This window comes from Amblyomma maculatum, chromosome 9 (genome assembly GCF_055883805.1).
Source record: "Amblyomma maculatum isolate TAMU_Amacu chromosome 9, ASM5588380v1, whole genome shotgun sequence".
NCBI lineage: Eukaryota > Metazoa > Arthropoda > Arachnida > Ixodida > Ixodidae > Amblyomma > Amblyomma maculatum.
The window spans coordinates 21,946,498-21,964,926 of record NC_139352.1 but is presented as its reverse complement, the minus strand read 5'-3'; the positions used below and the strand labels follow the sequence as shown (position 1 = coordinate 21,964,926).

Below are 18,429 nucleotides of genomic sequence, written 5' to 3'. Positions count from 1 at the left end.
ATCGAAATGATTTTAACTGTGAGAAGTATAAAAGAAGAAAAAAACGCATATACTCTCGCTGTCCGGTCAGTAGACGGCCGGTCGTATGCGTCACGATGAAAACACTGCCACTGTATATACCTATATGGCACGGTTGTCTCGCTCGTATTCTTTCTGCTCTTCCTTTCTGGAGGACAAAAGAGTACGATAGCTGCATCGCTCCCTTGACAACCAAATATGCAGTCACCAAACGTTCCTTCGCAGCCCCTGTAAGTTAGCAGCAACAAACGCACCAAAGCTCGACAGGGAGCCAACTAAAAGGACACGTTTCGGTCATCGCGAAGCCAGCAAGCTGGAATGGGCCTGAAACACGCTACGTTCAAGCAACGCCATTCATGTTCCGCCTATTCCAGAATTTGTTCGCTGAAAATCTACGTTTTCGATTCTGTTCATCGTCTTCTCTCCATTTTCAGCGCGTTCTTTATGTATGGTCTTCGGGGCCGTCTGCTTCGATTCAAAGCCGTCTGCGACGGCAATGGACGGTTCGTCTGCTTTTCTCAGCAAATACTTTCATTTCTTTTTGTCTGGCGTTGTGAAAGTTGCCTCTCTTTGTTTCGTTGATAGTCAAGGGCGGTTAACAGTGACGCGAACAATGTGCGTTCGAAAAACTGCGTAAACGGCGACATACTTTATGGTGTGGCGTGTCGGGTCGCATACACAGTTGGTTTTCACAGCGAGATTTTCCCTCTCAGCTCCGCTTTGATGCCTGTGTGTCTGAAACCAGAGACCGGAATATATTATGAACTAAATATTTTCTCTTTCTTTTAAAGCTTCTGTAAGAATCATATAATAAAAGGGCTGTCTTTACAGTCAACACCTCCATAGTAGCGCAGATTGCCGCTGTTTTCACGTCAACTACGCAGTATTGGTTTTTTTTTTTTTTCGGTTTTCAGCTTTTTCACGAGGTCGGTTGCATCCATCTGTTGTCACAAAAATTTGACAGTTGTGATTTTTGAGACTCTATTCAAGCCTATGTGACAGCAAATGACGCGATTATTGCTAGCAGTTGTGATTTTTGAGACTCTATTCAAGCCTATGTGACAGCAAATGACGCGATTATTGCTAGCGAATGCAAATTTTTGACGCTTTTTTCGTCATTCATATTTACATCTTCGATATTGATGATGATGTAGATGATAGTTAACGTAGATGATGATATCGTAGATGGTAGTAGCCGTCTGTCAGGTAAGCGGACTAGAACTTATGAAACAAATGCTACCTAGATACTGAGATTCACGATTTTTTATTTCAACGTCAGAGCGTCAAGGGTCTCATTCAGCGAAAAACCCGGCGTCGTCGGTGTCGTCATCGTTGGCGTCGTTATAAATAATTCCCTGATTGGTCTAGAGGGTCATGACGTCGCAAGCACATGACCTCTAGCTGCTATCAAAACACAACTCCACAATCGAAGTGTGCAGCGGTTATGGCGTCGCTATACAATTACTCATTGACTCAAAGGGTTTTGACATCACATGGAATAAAATCGATCAAAACGTCAGATATTTTGTGATCACAAAACCGCAACCTAGCTTAGCGTCATTATCGCTTGTAAGAGTATAAAGTAAATTATTGACGCTGAAAATAAAGTTCGGGTGAGGTGGGAATATAAACCGGGACCCTTGGGCTACGAGTCAGTCAGGCTACTCCTATGCCATCGGCGTTCATTCAACTTGCTGTTGTGTACGTTGTTCTTGCCGAAATTTAAAAATAACAAAAAGAAAGTGTTGGCATCTGCGAAGTGACACGCGAAGACTACCCCAGCTCGCTGAAGTAAATCTGCTGCCGCTGAAGGTATCTTTGAGTGTCAGCGCAGTTTAGCGGTGGAATCAACCAGAGGGAAGTGGGGGGAGGGGACGGACGGTCATATCTATTATAATTCGCTCTTTACACCTTGAGGCCGTCAACCTTCCATAAGGGTGGCCTACTTTATACAACTTTACCATATTGATGGGACTGCCCTACGTGCTAGAAAGTGCCGTTGTCATGTCTTATAAACAAGTAAAACTAGATGTCCTACTACAGGACGACTTTCCTACATGATTGCACGCGCCCTTCATTTCTTTTGGGGTGGCAGTTCCTAGCCCTACGGGACTGGGACGGTAGATCAACGCCTCTTGCTGCGGGGGCTAGCCAGTCATTGATATTTATCTGTTGTAGGCCGTCATTGCACCCGCCACCGCATCGGTGGTGGACGACGGCTGTTGTTGCGGGGCGCGTCTTCCTCTCTCTCTTCTTTTTTCTTTCTTGTCTATTTTCTCTTCTGTCCGCACGGGGCAGCGGAGGTGGCTCAGATACAGAGCCAGTTGCAGGCCCGCGCATTTTCTTTTCCTTCTTCCTACAGCCACAACAACAACAACAACGCGTACTCCCCGCGTGGGGCTGGGACAGGTGGGTCACCGCCGCTTGCGGCGGGTGCTAGCCTGCCAGCGAATTTTTATCTGTTGTAGGCCGTCATTGCACCCGCTACCGCTTGTGTAGTGGACGACGGCTGTTGTTGCGGCGCGCGTCTTTCTCTCCCTCTTCTTTTTATTTCTTCTCTATTTTCTCTTCTGTCCGCACGAGTCAGCGGAGGTGGCTCAGGTACAGAGCCAGTAGCAGGCCCGCGCATTTTCTTTTCCTTCTTCCTACAGCCACAACAACAACAACCTTCCTCTACGTGTAGCGTCTTTCCCTTGTACTATAACTGCAAGAAAAGGAAGACGCAGTAAACTACTCACTATTCGGTGGACACCTGACCCACACAGTGGGGCAGAGACGAAGTTGAAAGTACCGAACAGAAGAGGACACCTGGCGATTTTTATGTTCATAACTTGCACTACGTGACACCGCATATCACACAGGGTCTTGTCGCGTTTCACCGGCCGCGTTTAAGAACGTGGCGTAACGCAAACGGTGTCCGTGTACTGTGCGATTTCAAAACACGTTAAAGATCCTCAGATAGCCAAAATTGTTCCCCAGTCCTCCACTATGGCGTCCCTTCTTTTTCTCAAGGTGTGGTTTAGGTGTACACGGAGAAGTGAGACAGGCGCAGGTCCTTTCCTTTTCACGAAACTATTATTTTTTCGTTTCCATGGAGCCGCGGCCCCGGTGGTCGGAATTTCGCCCCCTCAACGCCAAGAAGTACGGAACGGGATGTTGAGAGGGGGGAGGGGGGGTTCGGAGCGTTTATGGGCTTTCTTATATTCTTTTACTCCTCTAAATCCCTCGCCTCGGGGTGGAGTTAAGGTTTTGACCGAGTTAAGCGAGGGAGTTACTGCGTCTTCTTTCCACAAAGCCAATTTTCGTTTTCTTTCAACTTTCCTCTCCTTATAACTACCACTGTCCACGTTCGGACTCGAGCGGGTGTGTGCTACTGCGCGTTACATTTCCTGACACCCTCCTTGTAGCTGGAATGCCTTTGCTGTTTTTGGTGATGTATTGCGGCCGAGTTGCCTATGCACAAAAAGATGGAAGAACATACGAAGAGATACTAATAAATGTCGCCAGATGGTCGAAATTATTCCGGAGTCCTCAGTTTAGGCACCTCTTTCCTGTACGCCTCCATTCACTTCTTCCTCTCCCTCTTCCTCGCCACTGTTCTACGATATCATGTCAGGTAGTTATTCCACACTGGGCCCGAAGAACTGAAATTGGAGTGAAGACTGTACCTAAGCTCCAGAAATTAGCCGGCAGTTTCGCCACCTGCGGGTGTTTAAAAGAAGCTTCTAATCTATACAGGGATACTTCGGAGAATAGCAAAGCTGCAACACACTTCTCATAGTTGGCCACCAGCCTCTGTAAGCGTCCGCCTACTGGATTCAAGAACTAGCCACGCTTCCAATCATAGTTTCACAGCTGGTCACCTCCCGTGGTCACGTGTTCTCTAGGGTTCACTTATAATAATAATAATAATAATAATAATAATAATAATAATAATAATAATAATAATAATAATAATAATAATAATAATAATAATAATAATAATAATAATAATTGGTTCACAGGACGGTAAAGGCGCCGTATCTGTCACACTTGTTTTTGTGGGCACCTGAACCGCGCCGAAAGGGAGCGTTCATATTGACACCACATCTGGGCGGGTGGAATGCACAAAACGTAACTTCTTCGCTTTGGGGAGCAACAACTACTTTTCAAATATTTTTATTCCTGTGTGCTACGTTTCCATGTGCAATTCTCCGTCGCAGTGGCTGAGTGGTTATCAGACTCGACTCGTGTTCAATATCGGCCACGACGGCCACGTTTGAAAGAGTGAGAAACTCAAGGCGCAATTGTACTGTGCGATGTTAGTACAGGTTTAAGGACCCCCTGTTAACGAAGTGTTACGAAACCCTCCTCTATGGCATCCCTCATAGACCATGCTGCTTAGCAACGTTAAGCCCAGAATACTAGACCACACGGTGTAATTAATTTACACGTCCTACGAACTATGCTGGTTTTAGTGCAGTGTAGAAGGAGCAATGTCGTGCACGAACCTCCCTGAAGAACACGTACTAAACATGTTAAAGCATACTTTACTGACATAGCCCAGTCGAAAAAAAAACTACAGAAGTGTGTCAAAAATACGACAAAATATTCTGTAGTTCTGTCGTAAACGTCACATTTTCCTGTAGTTCTGTAGTAGCTTTCTGTAGTTCTGTAGTTTTTCTGTAGTAGTTTTCTGTTGTCTGTAGTTCTGTGGTACTTTTCTGTTGTAATTACACAAATTTCTGATGTTTCTACAGAACGTTCTGTTGTCACAACAGGTTTTCCATCAAAAACCGCACAGAAATTCTGTCGTAACATCAGAAAATTTTCTGTAGTGTTTTCCGAGTGGGAGACCTTACATTAGGCAAGCAATTCAATCTCTTCTCAATTAGGCTAATTACCGAGGTTTCGCTGGATTGGTTCAGTTCTTTGCAAGGCAAACTGTCGGAAACTAGACCACCTTTATCGAGCTATACAAAGCTTGAGTTGTGGTTAAGCCCCATGCGTAAAGAAAAACCACCTATACTATCGATTGCGCCACACCTAACATTCGAGCAGTTAAGCGTAACGCTTCTATCACTTTTTTCCTCATTCCCGTTGAAGAGGTTACAAACGCTTCTTGTGCAGAGAATACAAATTTCTGTCATTCATTTACACCTGTCTGTCCTAATCCAGCGTCTCGATACGAAGACACTCAACCGCGAACGATTGTTGAGGATAAATATGCGTAAGCGGCTGAAGACTACTGTTATTTGTGGACATGCCGATGTAATTAAAAGTTGTTCAGCTATTTCTGTCAAGTTTAGTTAAGGAACTCTGTCACAAACATACCAAACGGCATGTTTCTTTTTTGTGCGTGCGTTGGCATCCGCTAAACGTACTACGGGAATATGGCATGCACTGCAAGTGACGCTACACGACACCATGGGACAATCTGCTCGTCACCAAGCGCAATAAAAACTTGTGAAAACACCGGCGTACAAGGCAACAGAAGTTTGTTTTCCAGTTTCACCTGCCAAGTAGGAGTACTTGCGTTACCTTAGTCTTTTGTCACGTTTGTTATTGGAAGCTTTATCCAATAATGAACGCTGACCGCAGCCAAGTTCACTCTTTTTGTTGTTATGCCGAATTAGACTGTGTTGCAGCAGACTTAAATGTACACCACTGTAACGAGTTGCTACTCTAACTGCACACATGCTTCCTTACGTCCCTGTCTCTCGGAGCGCATCGTTTCTCAACCTTATCGAAATTTCACTTTAATGTATTGTGTAAAATACAGGCAGGAGGATACACAACCTGAGCTGTCTGCAAATGGACCTTCGAGATAATAGTAACAAAAATGGATTGCATCTCAGGAAACAAACCGTACTCATAGGGCGCCGAAAAGTAATCGTCCTCGTTTTAAGGCGTTATTTAGTGCTTTAGGGTCGGTTTTTTTGCAGGAGCCGATTTGGCGACCCGCCCGAATGCAACACACATTTCAATCGGGTTGCCGCAGGTGAGAGTTGATATGAAGTCAAGTAAAAGAGGCGGCTACAAACTGCGATGAACGTCCATTTCATCGTTATTAGATAATGTGTTTCACTTGCGTTCACTTCAATGTCAACCAGAAGAACAAGCTAACAAAAAAGTAGGGTCGATCAAGGTTAGACGAACTTTAGACGCTATCTGTAATCTGTAAACCGCTGAATTCCGTGCCTCTACGTGGCTATAATTTCTCTCCAAGAATTTTTCGCAAGAGGAAAACATGTGTCGTCACCATGAATTTCATGTATGCCTACTCGAACGCGGTTGATTTACCGCGATCATACCGCACACGTCGGAGAAAAACAACAGAATGGAATGACTAGTACCATATTGAGCGCAATAAACACAGCGCGTACCACCATATATTCTTGTTTCTTTTCAGCGGTGATATGCGCTTGTGGAAAGCCAAGAAAGGAACTCAGTATTCTTTAGTTCATGTAGCAGCCCATGCTTCGAGCTGCGCTGACGTAGACCACACCACTCAGCAAATCTTCAATATATCAAATCAACGTCAAGATAACTGTTTTTCGCAACCAGTAGGGGCAGAAAAAGTTGCCAGATTAGTTCTTGTTTCGCCTCATGTGTCATCTGGGATTTCGATATTGTAAGTAACCTGTACCAGACACTACCTTAAAAATTGAGTTGATATTTGACGTCGTCAGCACATTTAAATTGTGGGTTTTCGTTTCTTGGAGTTCCGCCATATACACTTTCAGCTCATCCTTCGCTGTTTGTGGGAAATTATTACATACGATTTCCACAAGCACTGCTTTTTATTAATCATAACTATCGTCGTCTAAATTCTATATTCTATTATTTATTTTTCTAACCGTGACACGACTAGCCTGCTTCAGTGAAAGTCGTGAGGCAAAGCAGCCTGTCATCACTGAGCTCTGTCAAAGCCATAGACAGGTAGCTAGCGTATTAATACTAGTGCTCGGATCTATCCAACCCAGTAAAATATCTTTGTGAATGCTTCCAAAAGAACATTTAGCTTAGACGTGGAAGATTTCCTTTACTCAGTACACAAACCTCCAGCATAGATTTCCTATAAAAGAAAGAAAACTGACGTTTTCAAACGGAATGACATCAAGCATACGTCATTTGTCATCTAAAGTTAAGAAATATAAAACCTGTTAGCCGAGGCGGAAACACGTAAAAGATCAATCTTTATAAAAATGTTAAAACACGAGCTAATATTCTTCCCAAGTAAAACTCAGCGAAAATTACTAACATGCTCATGTCATCAAAGCTAAATAATCCTGAAGTAACGGCTATGAAGCTGACGAGGGCTGCGAATCGTGACGAAACGTGGCACGTCGAAGTAACACATTGCGTGCTAATAAAAAGTAAACACGGGTACAGAGAAATATCTTGACAGCTTCACAATGTTAAGGCTTGTGACGCAAAGCTGAGAGAATTTAAGCAAAAGCAAAAGGCGGAAGGGAAATGTGTGCAAGTTAAAAAAGAAAAGGGAAAGCTGTGCAATTCAAACTAAACCAGTAATAGTCGAGTAAGAAAACGTTGCAAAAAATTATGACTATGCTTCGTTGAAATTTGTGTTGCAATAAATACGATAGGATTAGAAAGAATTTATGACATTAAATCCATTTTGTTTTGGCCGTACTTGACATGTTTGCGAACCCCTGCATGTCTCTCTGCCCAGGCCCAAACATTTCCTGGGGCCTAACTGGTAGTTATATGTTTCCTGAAGGTGTCTAGAGTTAGTGAAGACACTTCTTGCCAGCCAAAGGTAATTATTCTGTCTTGGGACATCACATCTTTCGAGCCAATTGGCTAATTTCATGACTGGCAACATATCTTTTTTCAATGAGGCTCTAATGTTATTTTTTTTTCGCCATATTTTAGGTGAATTCTTTATGTCACGTAGATACCGAAACAAAAAAAAAAGTACAGAAATAGTTGCAGTAGAAAAGGAGATATTAAAGAATGAATTTTCAAAATACAAGCAAAAAAAAATGCCCTCAGCTTATTTTTCTCGGTATTTCGCTTTCCAATTTCACTCGTCCAATGGCGACAAGCGGCGCCGGACTAATCGAAATAGCCTACATGAGCACGGTACTACAACTTCGCACATGATGGCTTCTTGGGGTTTCCTGATCACTGTGACACGCTTTCGTTAACGTTGACGACATTTGTTTCATGGCTATGACTGCGTAAGCGCCTCGGAGAGCAAAGAGACCGGGAGCAGACTGAGGAAGGAGACATTCATTTGCCGTCATGCACCCTCAACAATTGCGCTTTCCTCGTGAACCCGCTCCTTGACCGCCTTTTTCTTCCCTTTCCGCAGTCACCCTACAATAGTGGGGAACGACAGGCAAGGTCGTTCAGCGGTCCACGTATTTGATGCAAAGTAGCAACCAGCGCCTCTACTGGTGCTTTTTGTGTCACTTGCTTTGCAGTACCTCTGTGTAGAGCAAGCATGATGGACTCATTGGCTTAATATAAGATACCACGTGACATAACATATATTTTCTAATGGACACAATTTGCAGTGCATTTGCTTTTTATCCAATCACGCTCGTAAGTTGAAGTCATATCCGCTGCAAAGAGTCACCACTGTGTGCCGACAGCGTGAGTGCCATGATTTTGAGCATGAGCAAAAGAAATATTAGGTGCCGAAATGTGCGTGTTAGGATCGGTGGTAACAAAATCGTCATAAATCAGTAATTGAAACAGCCAAGCAACACAGTGCATTCAAATTACGTTGCAGGACCCCTTTAAGAAAAACAAAGAAATCCAATCTAGCACAATATAAACACTGCTACGATGCTACGAAAGGCGAAACAAATACACAATCGAGAAAATATAGAAAGTCGCTACGGGGACTTTCTAAATTCGGGAAGAGATAAGTAAATGCAAACTCGAGCCAGACGCTTAAACAGGTGCGACAACATGTCTCGAAATAAGCGAAACTAAACGTATGAATCAATGCTACAAAAATTTAAAAGATCAGAATGAAGCAGAAAACGCAGGTAAGTGTTGATTTACGTCTGCAAGTACGGCTTTCTGGGACGCCACATTTAAATATGAGGCAACTTTGGGACAATATAGGATACTGATATGGACACATTGATTGGAATGATCTAAGCTTTCAATGCATGGCAGAAAATTTGCTGTTAGTTTTACAGCGCTCGCAGCAAGTAGAAACTACGATGGAAAGCCAATGATCTGCGTTTTTGAATATAATTGTGAGCCAGCTGTGAAATTTCTCAAGACAGCTTTATAGACAGCATTGATAGAAAAGGTCTAAGCTTCAATGCCTAACACAGTGTTGCTGATGAAATTTGTGGTGTGCTCACAGCAATTAAGGCCGCCGTAAAATACTGACCAGAAAAACTGCAAGCCTGCCGAGGATGTATCCGCTGATATATTCATTGTTGTGGTGCAGTTTTATATATTGTGAAAATAAAATTACGGGCAAAGGCTCTTCCCCAGGATTTACTTACAATTGCTAAATACTATCTACTGATGGTTCGTTCTCTTTTCATATCAGGGTCTCTGATATCGATGAAGCTAAGTACCTAGACGGCAATGTTCGCTAGCGGCTGCAGTAAAAATAATCATGCAGCTCCTGTCATCAAAACCAAAAAGCTATTTCGAAATTGATTCCGGCAAATGAGATGTGTGTAAGTAGTGACAATATTACCGCGTTGTTCTCTCGGGTATAGAACGGAGTACAAGGGACTTAGATGCAGCAGGTATCGTCATGCAGTCGGATGAGGAGGCATCATTTCGGAAGTTTATTGAAAGAAGATGGTCACTCATTCGATGATGTCTTTGTCCTGCAGTGCACAGCATCAGGCCAGTGATGATAATGTTAGTGATGTGCGGTTGGAAAAATGTTCAATTCGACACACATATAATTGATGCTTCCCACCATATGTATGGCCCAGGGCATAAAAATCAATTATTTTCTTCATTTAGCGCCGCTCCAGCAATATGCATCATTAAGAGCAACTCCTCACTTCCCGTTTTGACCTCTTCTACAGTTTGATTTTTTTTTTTTATGTGCGTAATGCACATTTTCATTTTATCTCAAGCCATCCTTTATTCATTGGATCTTCAATACTTATTTCAGTCATCTTCCCTGCACTTACATCTTCGTCTTATTTCCTGTCTTTTTTTTTTTCCTTACTATTGCTAAAAGGTGTTCCTACCTTCTTAGTCGCTTTTCCTCTGAGACTCGAACGCGCCACAGCCGTACAGCAATTCGTTCATCAGCCCACGGCTCACCGCTTTCCTCTCACCTCGTCCTTTGCTCCCCATCTGCCCAGTCCTCCCGCCCTTCCTCCCTGTTCCATCCTGCGCTTCTATCGCTCCTCCGGCTTCGCAGCAGCCTAGTATCGCGTCCCTTGGATAGCCGCGACGTGAAGCAGCGACGGAGGATGCGAGCAACGATCCTCCGAGGGCACCGCTCTGCGCAGCTATGGCAAGCCATCCCCCGGCGAGAGAGCGAGCGAGCAGCTTCGCGCGCCACAGCTGAGCTTCCAAACGCCTGCCCCTACATCCCCCTCCACACTCTCCGAATGAAACAACCAGCCTAGACTAGCACCCGCCGCCTCGTCGTCGTATATATACCCCCGCGAACCCTGCTTTGGTCCTCCTCAGCCTCTTCCATCCAGCAGCCTCCCCCCCCCCCCCCCCCCCCCCCCCAGCCGCCCCTTGGGAGAGAAACGGCGGCGCCGTGTTGTGAGTGCGCAGCGGTGGCGGCGGCAGCGCGTGGCCTGCGCTCGTTCCGCACGCTGCAACTGAGCAGCCTTCCCTCTTTATACGTTCCCTTTCTTCCTCTCCCGCGTACCCTGGGCCGCCCGATGCCTCCCTCGGCGGACGGAAGTGCCGCACGCCGACGCCAGATTAGCCCGGGCGCCAGTGTGTGTGCGTGACGATGCAGCCGGCGCATCCTCCCCGCTGAGCTAGACCGTCCCGTTCGTCTCCCTTCCAAGCATTTCCCCAGTTTCCCTTCACCCTCACTTTTCCCTTCTCCGTCTCATTCCAGACGGCCAGTGTGCAGAAGCGGAGCAGTCTTCTGTGCGTGTCCACCGCACCACCACCACCACAGCCACCGTCTTCGCAGCCGTTGTCCTGTACGTCCCTCAGCCATGCCTAGCTTCCCGCGCCGCTGCTCCCGCCGACTAGGCTAGTGGCTGCGGCGTTGGTGGCGGTGGCGGTGGTGTGGCCGTGAGGCATCCCAATTTCCAGACTAGACGACGACGACGGCCCGACTATGGCCCGAGGCACGACCCACCGACTCCACCTCCCTAGCCTCGTTCGGGAAAAGGGGAAACCACACACACCCATGCCGCTGGACCGGAGGCGCGCGGATGCTCTCCTGCCTCCATCAGCGTGAACCCAGGCGCGTCCGATGTCGCGAACCGTTCTTCCCTCCCCCTTCATCTCCTTCTATGCCCTGACCCCTTCCTTCTTTCTCTTCCTTCCGCGCTCGCTTTCCCTTTTTCCCCGTTTCCTTCCTCGCGCTCCCTTGTGTTCCTATATCGCGTCTTCATACTTTTTATTTCATTTCTCGATCGTCTCGCTCTTCCATTCCATGTTTTTCTCTTATTTTCGGCGCTTCCTCTGTCGGCACGCTGTCGGCATGTATCTCAGGCCCGTCGTGGAGCCGCCAGTGCAAGCTATTTCTTACCTTTTATTTTTTTTTCACAAGCCAGAGCTACTAAAACTTACTTTCTGCTTCTTCCTTTTCATTATTATTCTTTTCTCCGGTTAAATCCATCCCCTTTTTCCTGTCTTTCATTTGCTTTCTGCCCTTCTACAGTTAGCTCCACTGCGAGCGTATGAACTTCCCCTCGTGTTTCCGATGGAGAAGCTTTGCTCGTGCTTTCAGGACTGGCTCGTTTTTGCTACGACTGTGTTGCCTTTGGCTCCAGCACCTGGATAATCAGTAATAAACAAACAAAAATGGGCCTTATTCACTAGCAAGCTAGGAGAGCTCTAACGTGCCTAAAAAGACACTGAGGTCAAGTTTATCGCATTTCTGTTCGTCTTAGTGAAATTCAGTTTTTTTATATATATAAGTATTTGGCTCAGCTGGCATTCTTTTTGCAGGCGCGAGACATATCTGTTCCCGGGAAACTTGGAGGTTGAAACAGAATTTGATAGTCACCGATTTATTCGCACTGCCAACCAGAGGATGATGAAGTGATAATTAAAACATCCGAACTATTATGCGCTTAGTGATCACTGCTGGACGGATAAGATAATGTGGTCCAACACATAAGAGATCCAAATAAAAGAAAACTGAAAGACGTGGAGATAGCCTGCAGCGATGAACTGCGTATGTAAAAAGCGCATTTAGGATGACTTGTTGTCGATTGATGTTTTTATGCTTGATGCTCATTCCTTCGGCAGCAAGCCAATGCTGATAATTTGGGGCAATTATTCCTCCTTACTTCGGCTATACTAATGTCTTGCTAATATTTTTTTCTTTTATCTTTATATCATTATACACTTTTCACTTTATCTGGTGTGTCGCAATGGATCAGCTTCTGAGGCGTGCTTGCTCTCCTTTCCGTTATTTTGTTTTCACCGCATTCGCCGTTTGCTTGAGTGTGGTGAGCCCGATGGTAGGGAACGGATCACAATAACTGCCTTTGAAGGAAAAGCCGCTAGTGTCACTCTGATTCCTTTACGCATTCTTGCCATTCACTTTTCGTTGACGGCAACAAATCCAGATTAGGCAGTGAAGTACAGTGATTGAGAGACTCTGCCAATCCAATTGCTGGAAAGGGGTTTATGATAGCGTCGACATCCCTGATGCGTGACAGACTATGCACTTTGTTGACACTGGTCTCTAAGCGACTGTGTTGTGCCTGCAGACTGCGTTAGGTGTTGTTAGAGTTCTTGTCGCTCTCTCTGTTGACTTAAGTTGGTCTTGTCAGCACCGAGAAAGCGACATCTCGTCGAACACTCACCATAATACATGAAGTCTGGGCGCACTGCGCAGAAATGTCACGTATAAACTACCACAGCCGTCTAGCTTCGGTTTCAAATGGAGTCGAACCCGCTTATAACGTAAATCTTAAAGGTGGCACCGAAACCGCAGGAAAACCACCGATCACCGGTCAAGCGAGACCTGGCAGGATACCAGATCACCCAGTTCATACTTGTTTGCCGAAACAGTGAAGCCAAGTAGCCGAGAAACGAGCAGCGTTGGAAGCAATACTGCTAGCAAGAGACGATGTTCCGCCCTCTGGAACGATCTGAAAGGTTTATTTACCAGTCACTCGATATGCCATGCTCGCCCGGTCAGTCACGTGGCTGACGTCAGCGGCTCAGTCGACTCTAAACATACTGCGCCCCTGCCATGTACAGGGTCGTCCACTTCTAGCTAGAACACGGTCACTGCTTTTAAAGCCACATTGTATCTGACGCAGGCAGATATCGATGCAAAGCGATGCAATCACACAGAGACACGGATGTGCTGCTTCACATGGCCAGCCACTTTAGATTACTGCGTGGCCGGGTCGGATGCAATGACACCTTGAAAGCAGTGACCGTGTTATAGCTAGAAGTGGACGAGGCTGTACATGCAGTGTACAGAGAATACTGCCTTCCCGCGCGTATACGCTGCGCTACTTTCGTAGCTGCATCAGATGAGCTTTATTTAAGATCGGACAGGCCGGCTTATAACAAGTTTCAATCAACACTTGAACTAAGGTTAGTTATATCTCCTCTCTAAAGCAGCTCGTCCACCGCAAGGGACTCAGAAAGAAGCTCGTAAAAGCGCTGAAAAACACGGAAAATGTCGTAATAGGTACTGCTTTCAAGAAGCAGATAGACATGACGGAGTTTTCTCTGAGAAATAAACACTAGTTTCTATAACTTTGAAATTTCGGCCGTAATATACAAAGTCCACTTATTGTGACACTCCGGAAGTAACAAAGTAAACTCAACTGCAAAAGCAGATTAAAAGTTAGCTCGACTGTAGTAATTACGCGAAGCATATAAAGCTCGTTCGTTCTACCAAAAAATCATCGCTGCCGCCGTGACCCGACTCGAGGAAAACGGTGCCGGTGAAAAAATACGCCCGTGGTTTCGTATCAGGCTTGTGACGTCACCGTGCTTTTTGCAGCGTTCAGGGTGACGTCATACCATTTCGCTTCCCATTAAGTATCAATCATGTAGCCATGTTGGAGGTTATAGTTTGGGACAGGGACTCCAACCGAAGACACATGCACTTCTGACAAGTGTAGGTGTCAAATGAGAAGCGAGATACGGTGCCATCCATTCCCCAAGAACCCAAATTAAACAAAAATTTATAGCACTACTCGCGGCGGAATTAAAACGCGGTGTTAAAGGCGATTCACGTGTACTTTTAAAGAAAAGCTGGAGCATGCCCACAATTTTTTGCACAAATTTGTTGGTCGGTTTACGGGTTCGTAAAATGAGCAACAGTCCAACTACATTTTCAGCGGCCATCAAGCAAAAAATCTGCTTCCTGTCGACAGCGCTATAGAAATTACGCCACTTCTCCACTTCGGCGCTGGTTGAACCTCATTCTCATTAAGTGCTGCAATGCCGTATAAAACACAAGGCATGTTTTTGTAAACGAATGTGCTACCCGTGCTATTGAGATGCGGGATCGAATCCCGGCCTTGGCGGCCGCTTTTCGGTGGCGGCGAAAAGCAATGCGTCCGTGTGCTGTGCGATGTCAGTGCACGTTAAAGAGCCCCAGGTGGTCGAAATTTCCGAAGTCCTCTACTACGGCGTCTCTCATAGCCTGTGTGGTTTGGGACGTTAAACTCCGCAAACCAAACCAAATCATAACCACCCTTCCAGTTTTTGGTAGTGTAACCGCATGTTTCCCGTTGTTTGTCATTCGTGACAAATAACAACTGATTCGGCTTTCAAGCCCAAGATGCGATCACGAGTATAAATTGATGCTTTTTATTTTCATCCTCTTTCTTTTCTTTCCATTTTTTAATTTTTTTATTGGCGGCTATATATGGAACATCCGTCTAAATCATGACTTCGACTCCACCATAGTCGATTTCAATGTGCCCGCCTCCACACCGTGCTAACCTCTAAGAACCAGTCACTGGCGTGGAAACGAAATTGATGTATAAGGGTGCTGAGAAGCAAGGAGCAAACTCGTGCATACAGATCTCCATATATTGATAATTTCATTATCATCGGTATGTAATATAAGGACAGTCATTTAGTCGTACGTGCGGCCTCCTAGTACCCGCAATCTTTCTAACATTACTCAACTACCTCACCTTCTGCCACCCTCTAACACACCTGTGTTCTCTTAAGATGCGCTCAGTTACTCTAAGCACCCATTGGGCTATCTTGCCTTTGCATTACATTCTTTGCCCATGCCCATTTCTTCGCGATGCGCAGTATAGAATTTAAATAACCCGCACTTGTTCCCTATCTCATTCTGTTCCCCTCTGGTCTATTGTAAAGTTACACCTATCATTTCCTTTTTCTAAGCTCACCGCACTCTCCTCACTTTGAATGGAAGGCTGGAATTAGGTCGCCACGTTAAATATGTCGTTTAGTCGAAAGTTAGCTGGAGTAGATGTTCATTGCACTCTGAAGCAATGTGACGGGAGTCATTGCACTGGCGCCGCACTAGTGTGACAACTTGAACTGACACTGCGCGTCTGAGCTCGACTCCGCTCGACAGAAATGTCCTTGGCAGGTCATTCCTATGCGCACGCGAATATTCATTGTCTGTGCAGTGAGTTAATGCTCCGCAACGCCGCGGGCTTTGCACACGACCGGTTTCGTAAGCGTACACAAAAGCAGGCGGGTCGTGCGACTCGTCACGGACAGGTCGCTTACCTCCCCGGGGCGACACGCAAGAGCCCTAAGTAGATTTTCGATTTGTTTTATTTCGCCCTACTTGTGATGTATTGTTGCATGATTTCACTCGTAGGCCACGTGCCGTAGGCGACACGATGAAGATGTTTCATGCTCGGTGAAGAAAAAACAGCGGTCCAAACTGATGCAAGACCTAGCTGGATGAAGCATTCACTCGGATGTTTCCATGCCATTATTTTTGTTCTTACTGTCGCTGTCTGTACCCTTTTTAAAAGCATATTCGTTCTGCGCGTGCGTGCATGCGTGAGTGCATGCGTGCACAATGTTTGCTGCTATGCCGAAAGTACCTTCAAAAGCGGCTGAATGACACAGCACTTTTTTAAAGATAGAGCAGTGAGTAACACAGCACACAGTCGTCAGTGCGCACTCCAGCACATCATTAGTCCGTTATTACAGTCTCTTTACTACGGCAGTTAGTTTGTTGACAAAACGGATGTTTCCTGTATAGATGAACGCCAGCAATAACCAACTTCTTGCCAGGAGGGCACAGTGGAAAGTTAGTTCGCTATATATCGCACTTTCGAATGGTCACCGACAAGAACAACAGCCGTTGCTTCTCTGGAGTGGTTTTCCTTGCGGTATTTTGCGTTAGTATTCACTCTAAGTTACATATTATTAAAGGTCGGATCTGTCTGCCGAAGATAACATAGCGTTTTTCGGAATAAATGCAGTGAAGGCGGTTTATTCTGCTGCTTAATATACGGGACGTATCAGGAAAGACAAACAATAAAAATGAACACGGGTTATGTAATCTGACACTAACTTCAGCGCCACTTGGCAAGAGGATTACATTACGCAAAAGAGTAGCGTGGTCACGAGGGTGTCACAAAGTCACAGCAATGTGTATGGCATACTTATATATGGGTCACGCGACTATTGTTGATGTAACTTGATGGCATAACAAGCATCAGACACCTCACCGTTAACGAGACTAGGGAGTCACGTGAACGAGCTTGGCACCACTAATGACCATTATGCGACAATGATGAAATTCCGTGCGAACTATGCGATGTACCGATGACCAATCTTCAACAGGTGACGTTGTAAAACGAATGTTTTGTTGCACTGCATCAGTGGGAGCAAATGCTAATAATGATGCTAACCAAATGCTAAGATGATTTCTGTGGGTGATGTGACCGATGGTGACATCACCAATGGTGGTCACGTGACGTTGACTTTATTTCGAGCGAACAAGGCAGTCTCTCCGTCTCGAGCCTTTAACTGCTAACGCTGCCAAACACTACTAGCTTCGATACCTTCCCTTAGGGCGAGGCGGGGCTTAGAAAAACTACCCAGCACCGCCTAGTAGGCTGTAGTGCAATGGACAGATTTGCCGAACAGCGTTTAGAAAGTGCCAGCACACGAAGCTGCACTAGAAGCCCCGTGGACGGAGCGAAATATATGCCCGGCTCCTTCCGCTCCCTGGCGAGACCCAGGCGGCGCGCGGTGCCTTTTGTATTTTCGTGGCGTGCGCCGACCGCGCTTTGTTTACGTGTCCAGCGGCTCACCTAACCGCGGCTCGCTGGCTAATAAAGCTCGTGGGCAGGCGGCGGCTGCGGCGGAGACTTGGCCGCCAGTGGAGGCCAGCGTCAGCGGTGCAGAAAATACGGTTCGCCTGCTTCCGGCCGCAAGTGCTGCTCGCGACGCGGATAGATGGCGCTGGGAGCGCAAGGCGGGGAATGCAGGGGAGCGGAGCCCCTCACTTGCACTCCGTTGGGCTAGTGTCTGGGCAGCAGCGGTCCTTGTGTGTGGAGGTAGTGGAGTTCATGTGGAGTGGCGGCACTTCAGTTTCGCTGTCTGCAAGCAGATTGTGTTGTGGCATATCAGATAACACTGTCTGAGGCTCGGGAGTTCTGCTACGGCTATCACAGCTTGTGCAAATTTTCTAATGCACATCGCATAATTAAAATCGCGGTTGCAGTCACTGCCGCTTTTCTTTTCCTACGGCCTGATTGCAGCAAGTGGAGGTAGAGTCTGGTGCAGCTACTCACATCCTGTCAACCAGCCTTGCGCTGCATAGGACAGACTGGGCCAAGTCTTCGTCGGCACGATTTTGAAGTCTGACTATATGTTCGAAAAAAATGTTTACTTTAAATTCAAGTTTCCGTTCTTCGCAATATTCGTAATCAGTGAACGTCAAGCAATCGCCAGTAAGACTTAATTTCTAGCAGTTCATTGCCATCCTTTCCTGAATAGCCAACGCCTGCAAGAAATACGCAAAGAAGGCTAAACTATCGATAAGGAAACAGTCAAAAGTTCACTGTTACAATGAAAGCTCGGTGCTAAAATTTAAACAAAGTTACTACTTCCACTCGTTAAACAAACTTCAAGTCTTGCTACGCTTCTCGAGGTGACCGTAGAAACTGTCCTTACGTTGAAGCTGTACTTCTACTTTCTCCTTCTCATGGGCGCAGCATAGTGATCCAACCCCACTCTGACGGTGCATAGTAGAGTACAGCCTCTCCGCGCTGATCCACCACACCTCAGCTCACGCCTCCCTGGCCACGCAACGCGGCGGGAGCTACGCCGCTG

At 46.0% G+C, this 18,429-nt stretch overlaps 1 protein-coding gene across 3 annotated transcripts in view; it reads left to right on the top strand.

Annotated features, from left to right (window-relative positions):
- LOC146178574 (uncharacterized) overlaps positions 1–18,429 on the top strand; it is a 334,377-nt gene that overhangs the window by 245,153 nt on the left and 70,795 nt on the right. The window lies entirely within an intron of this gene.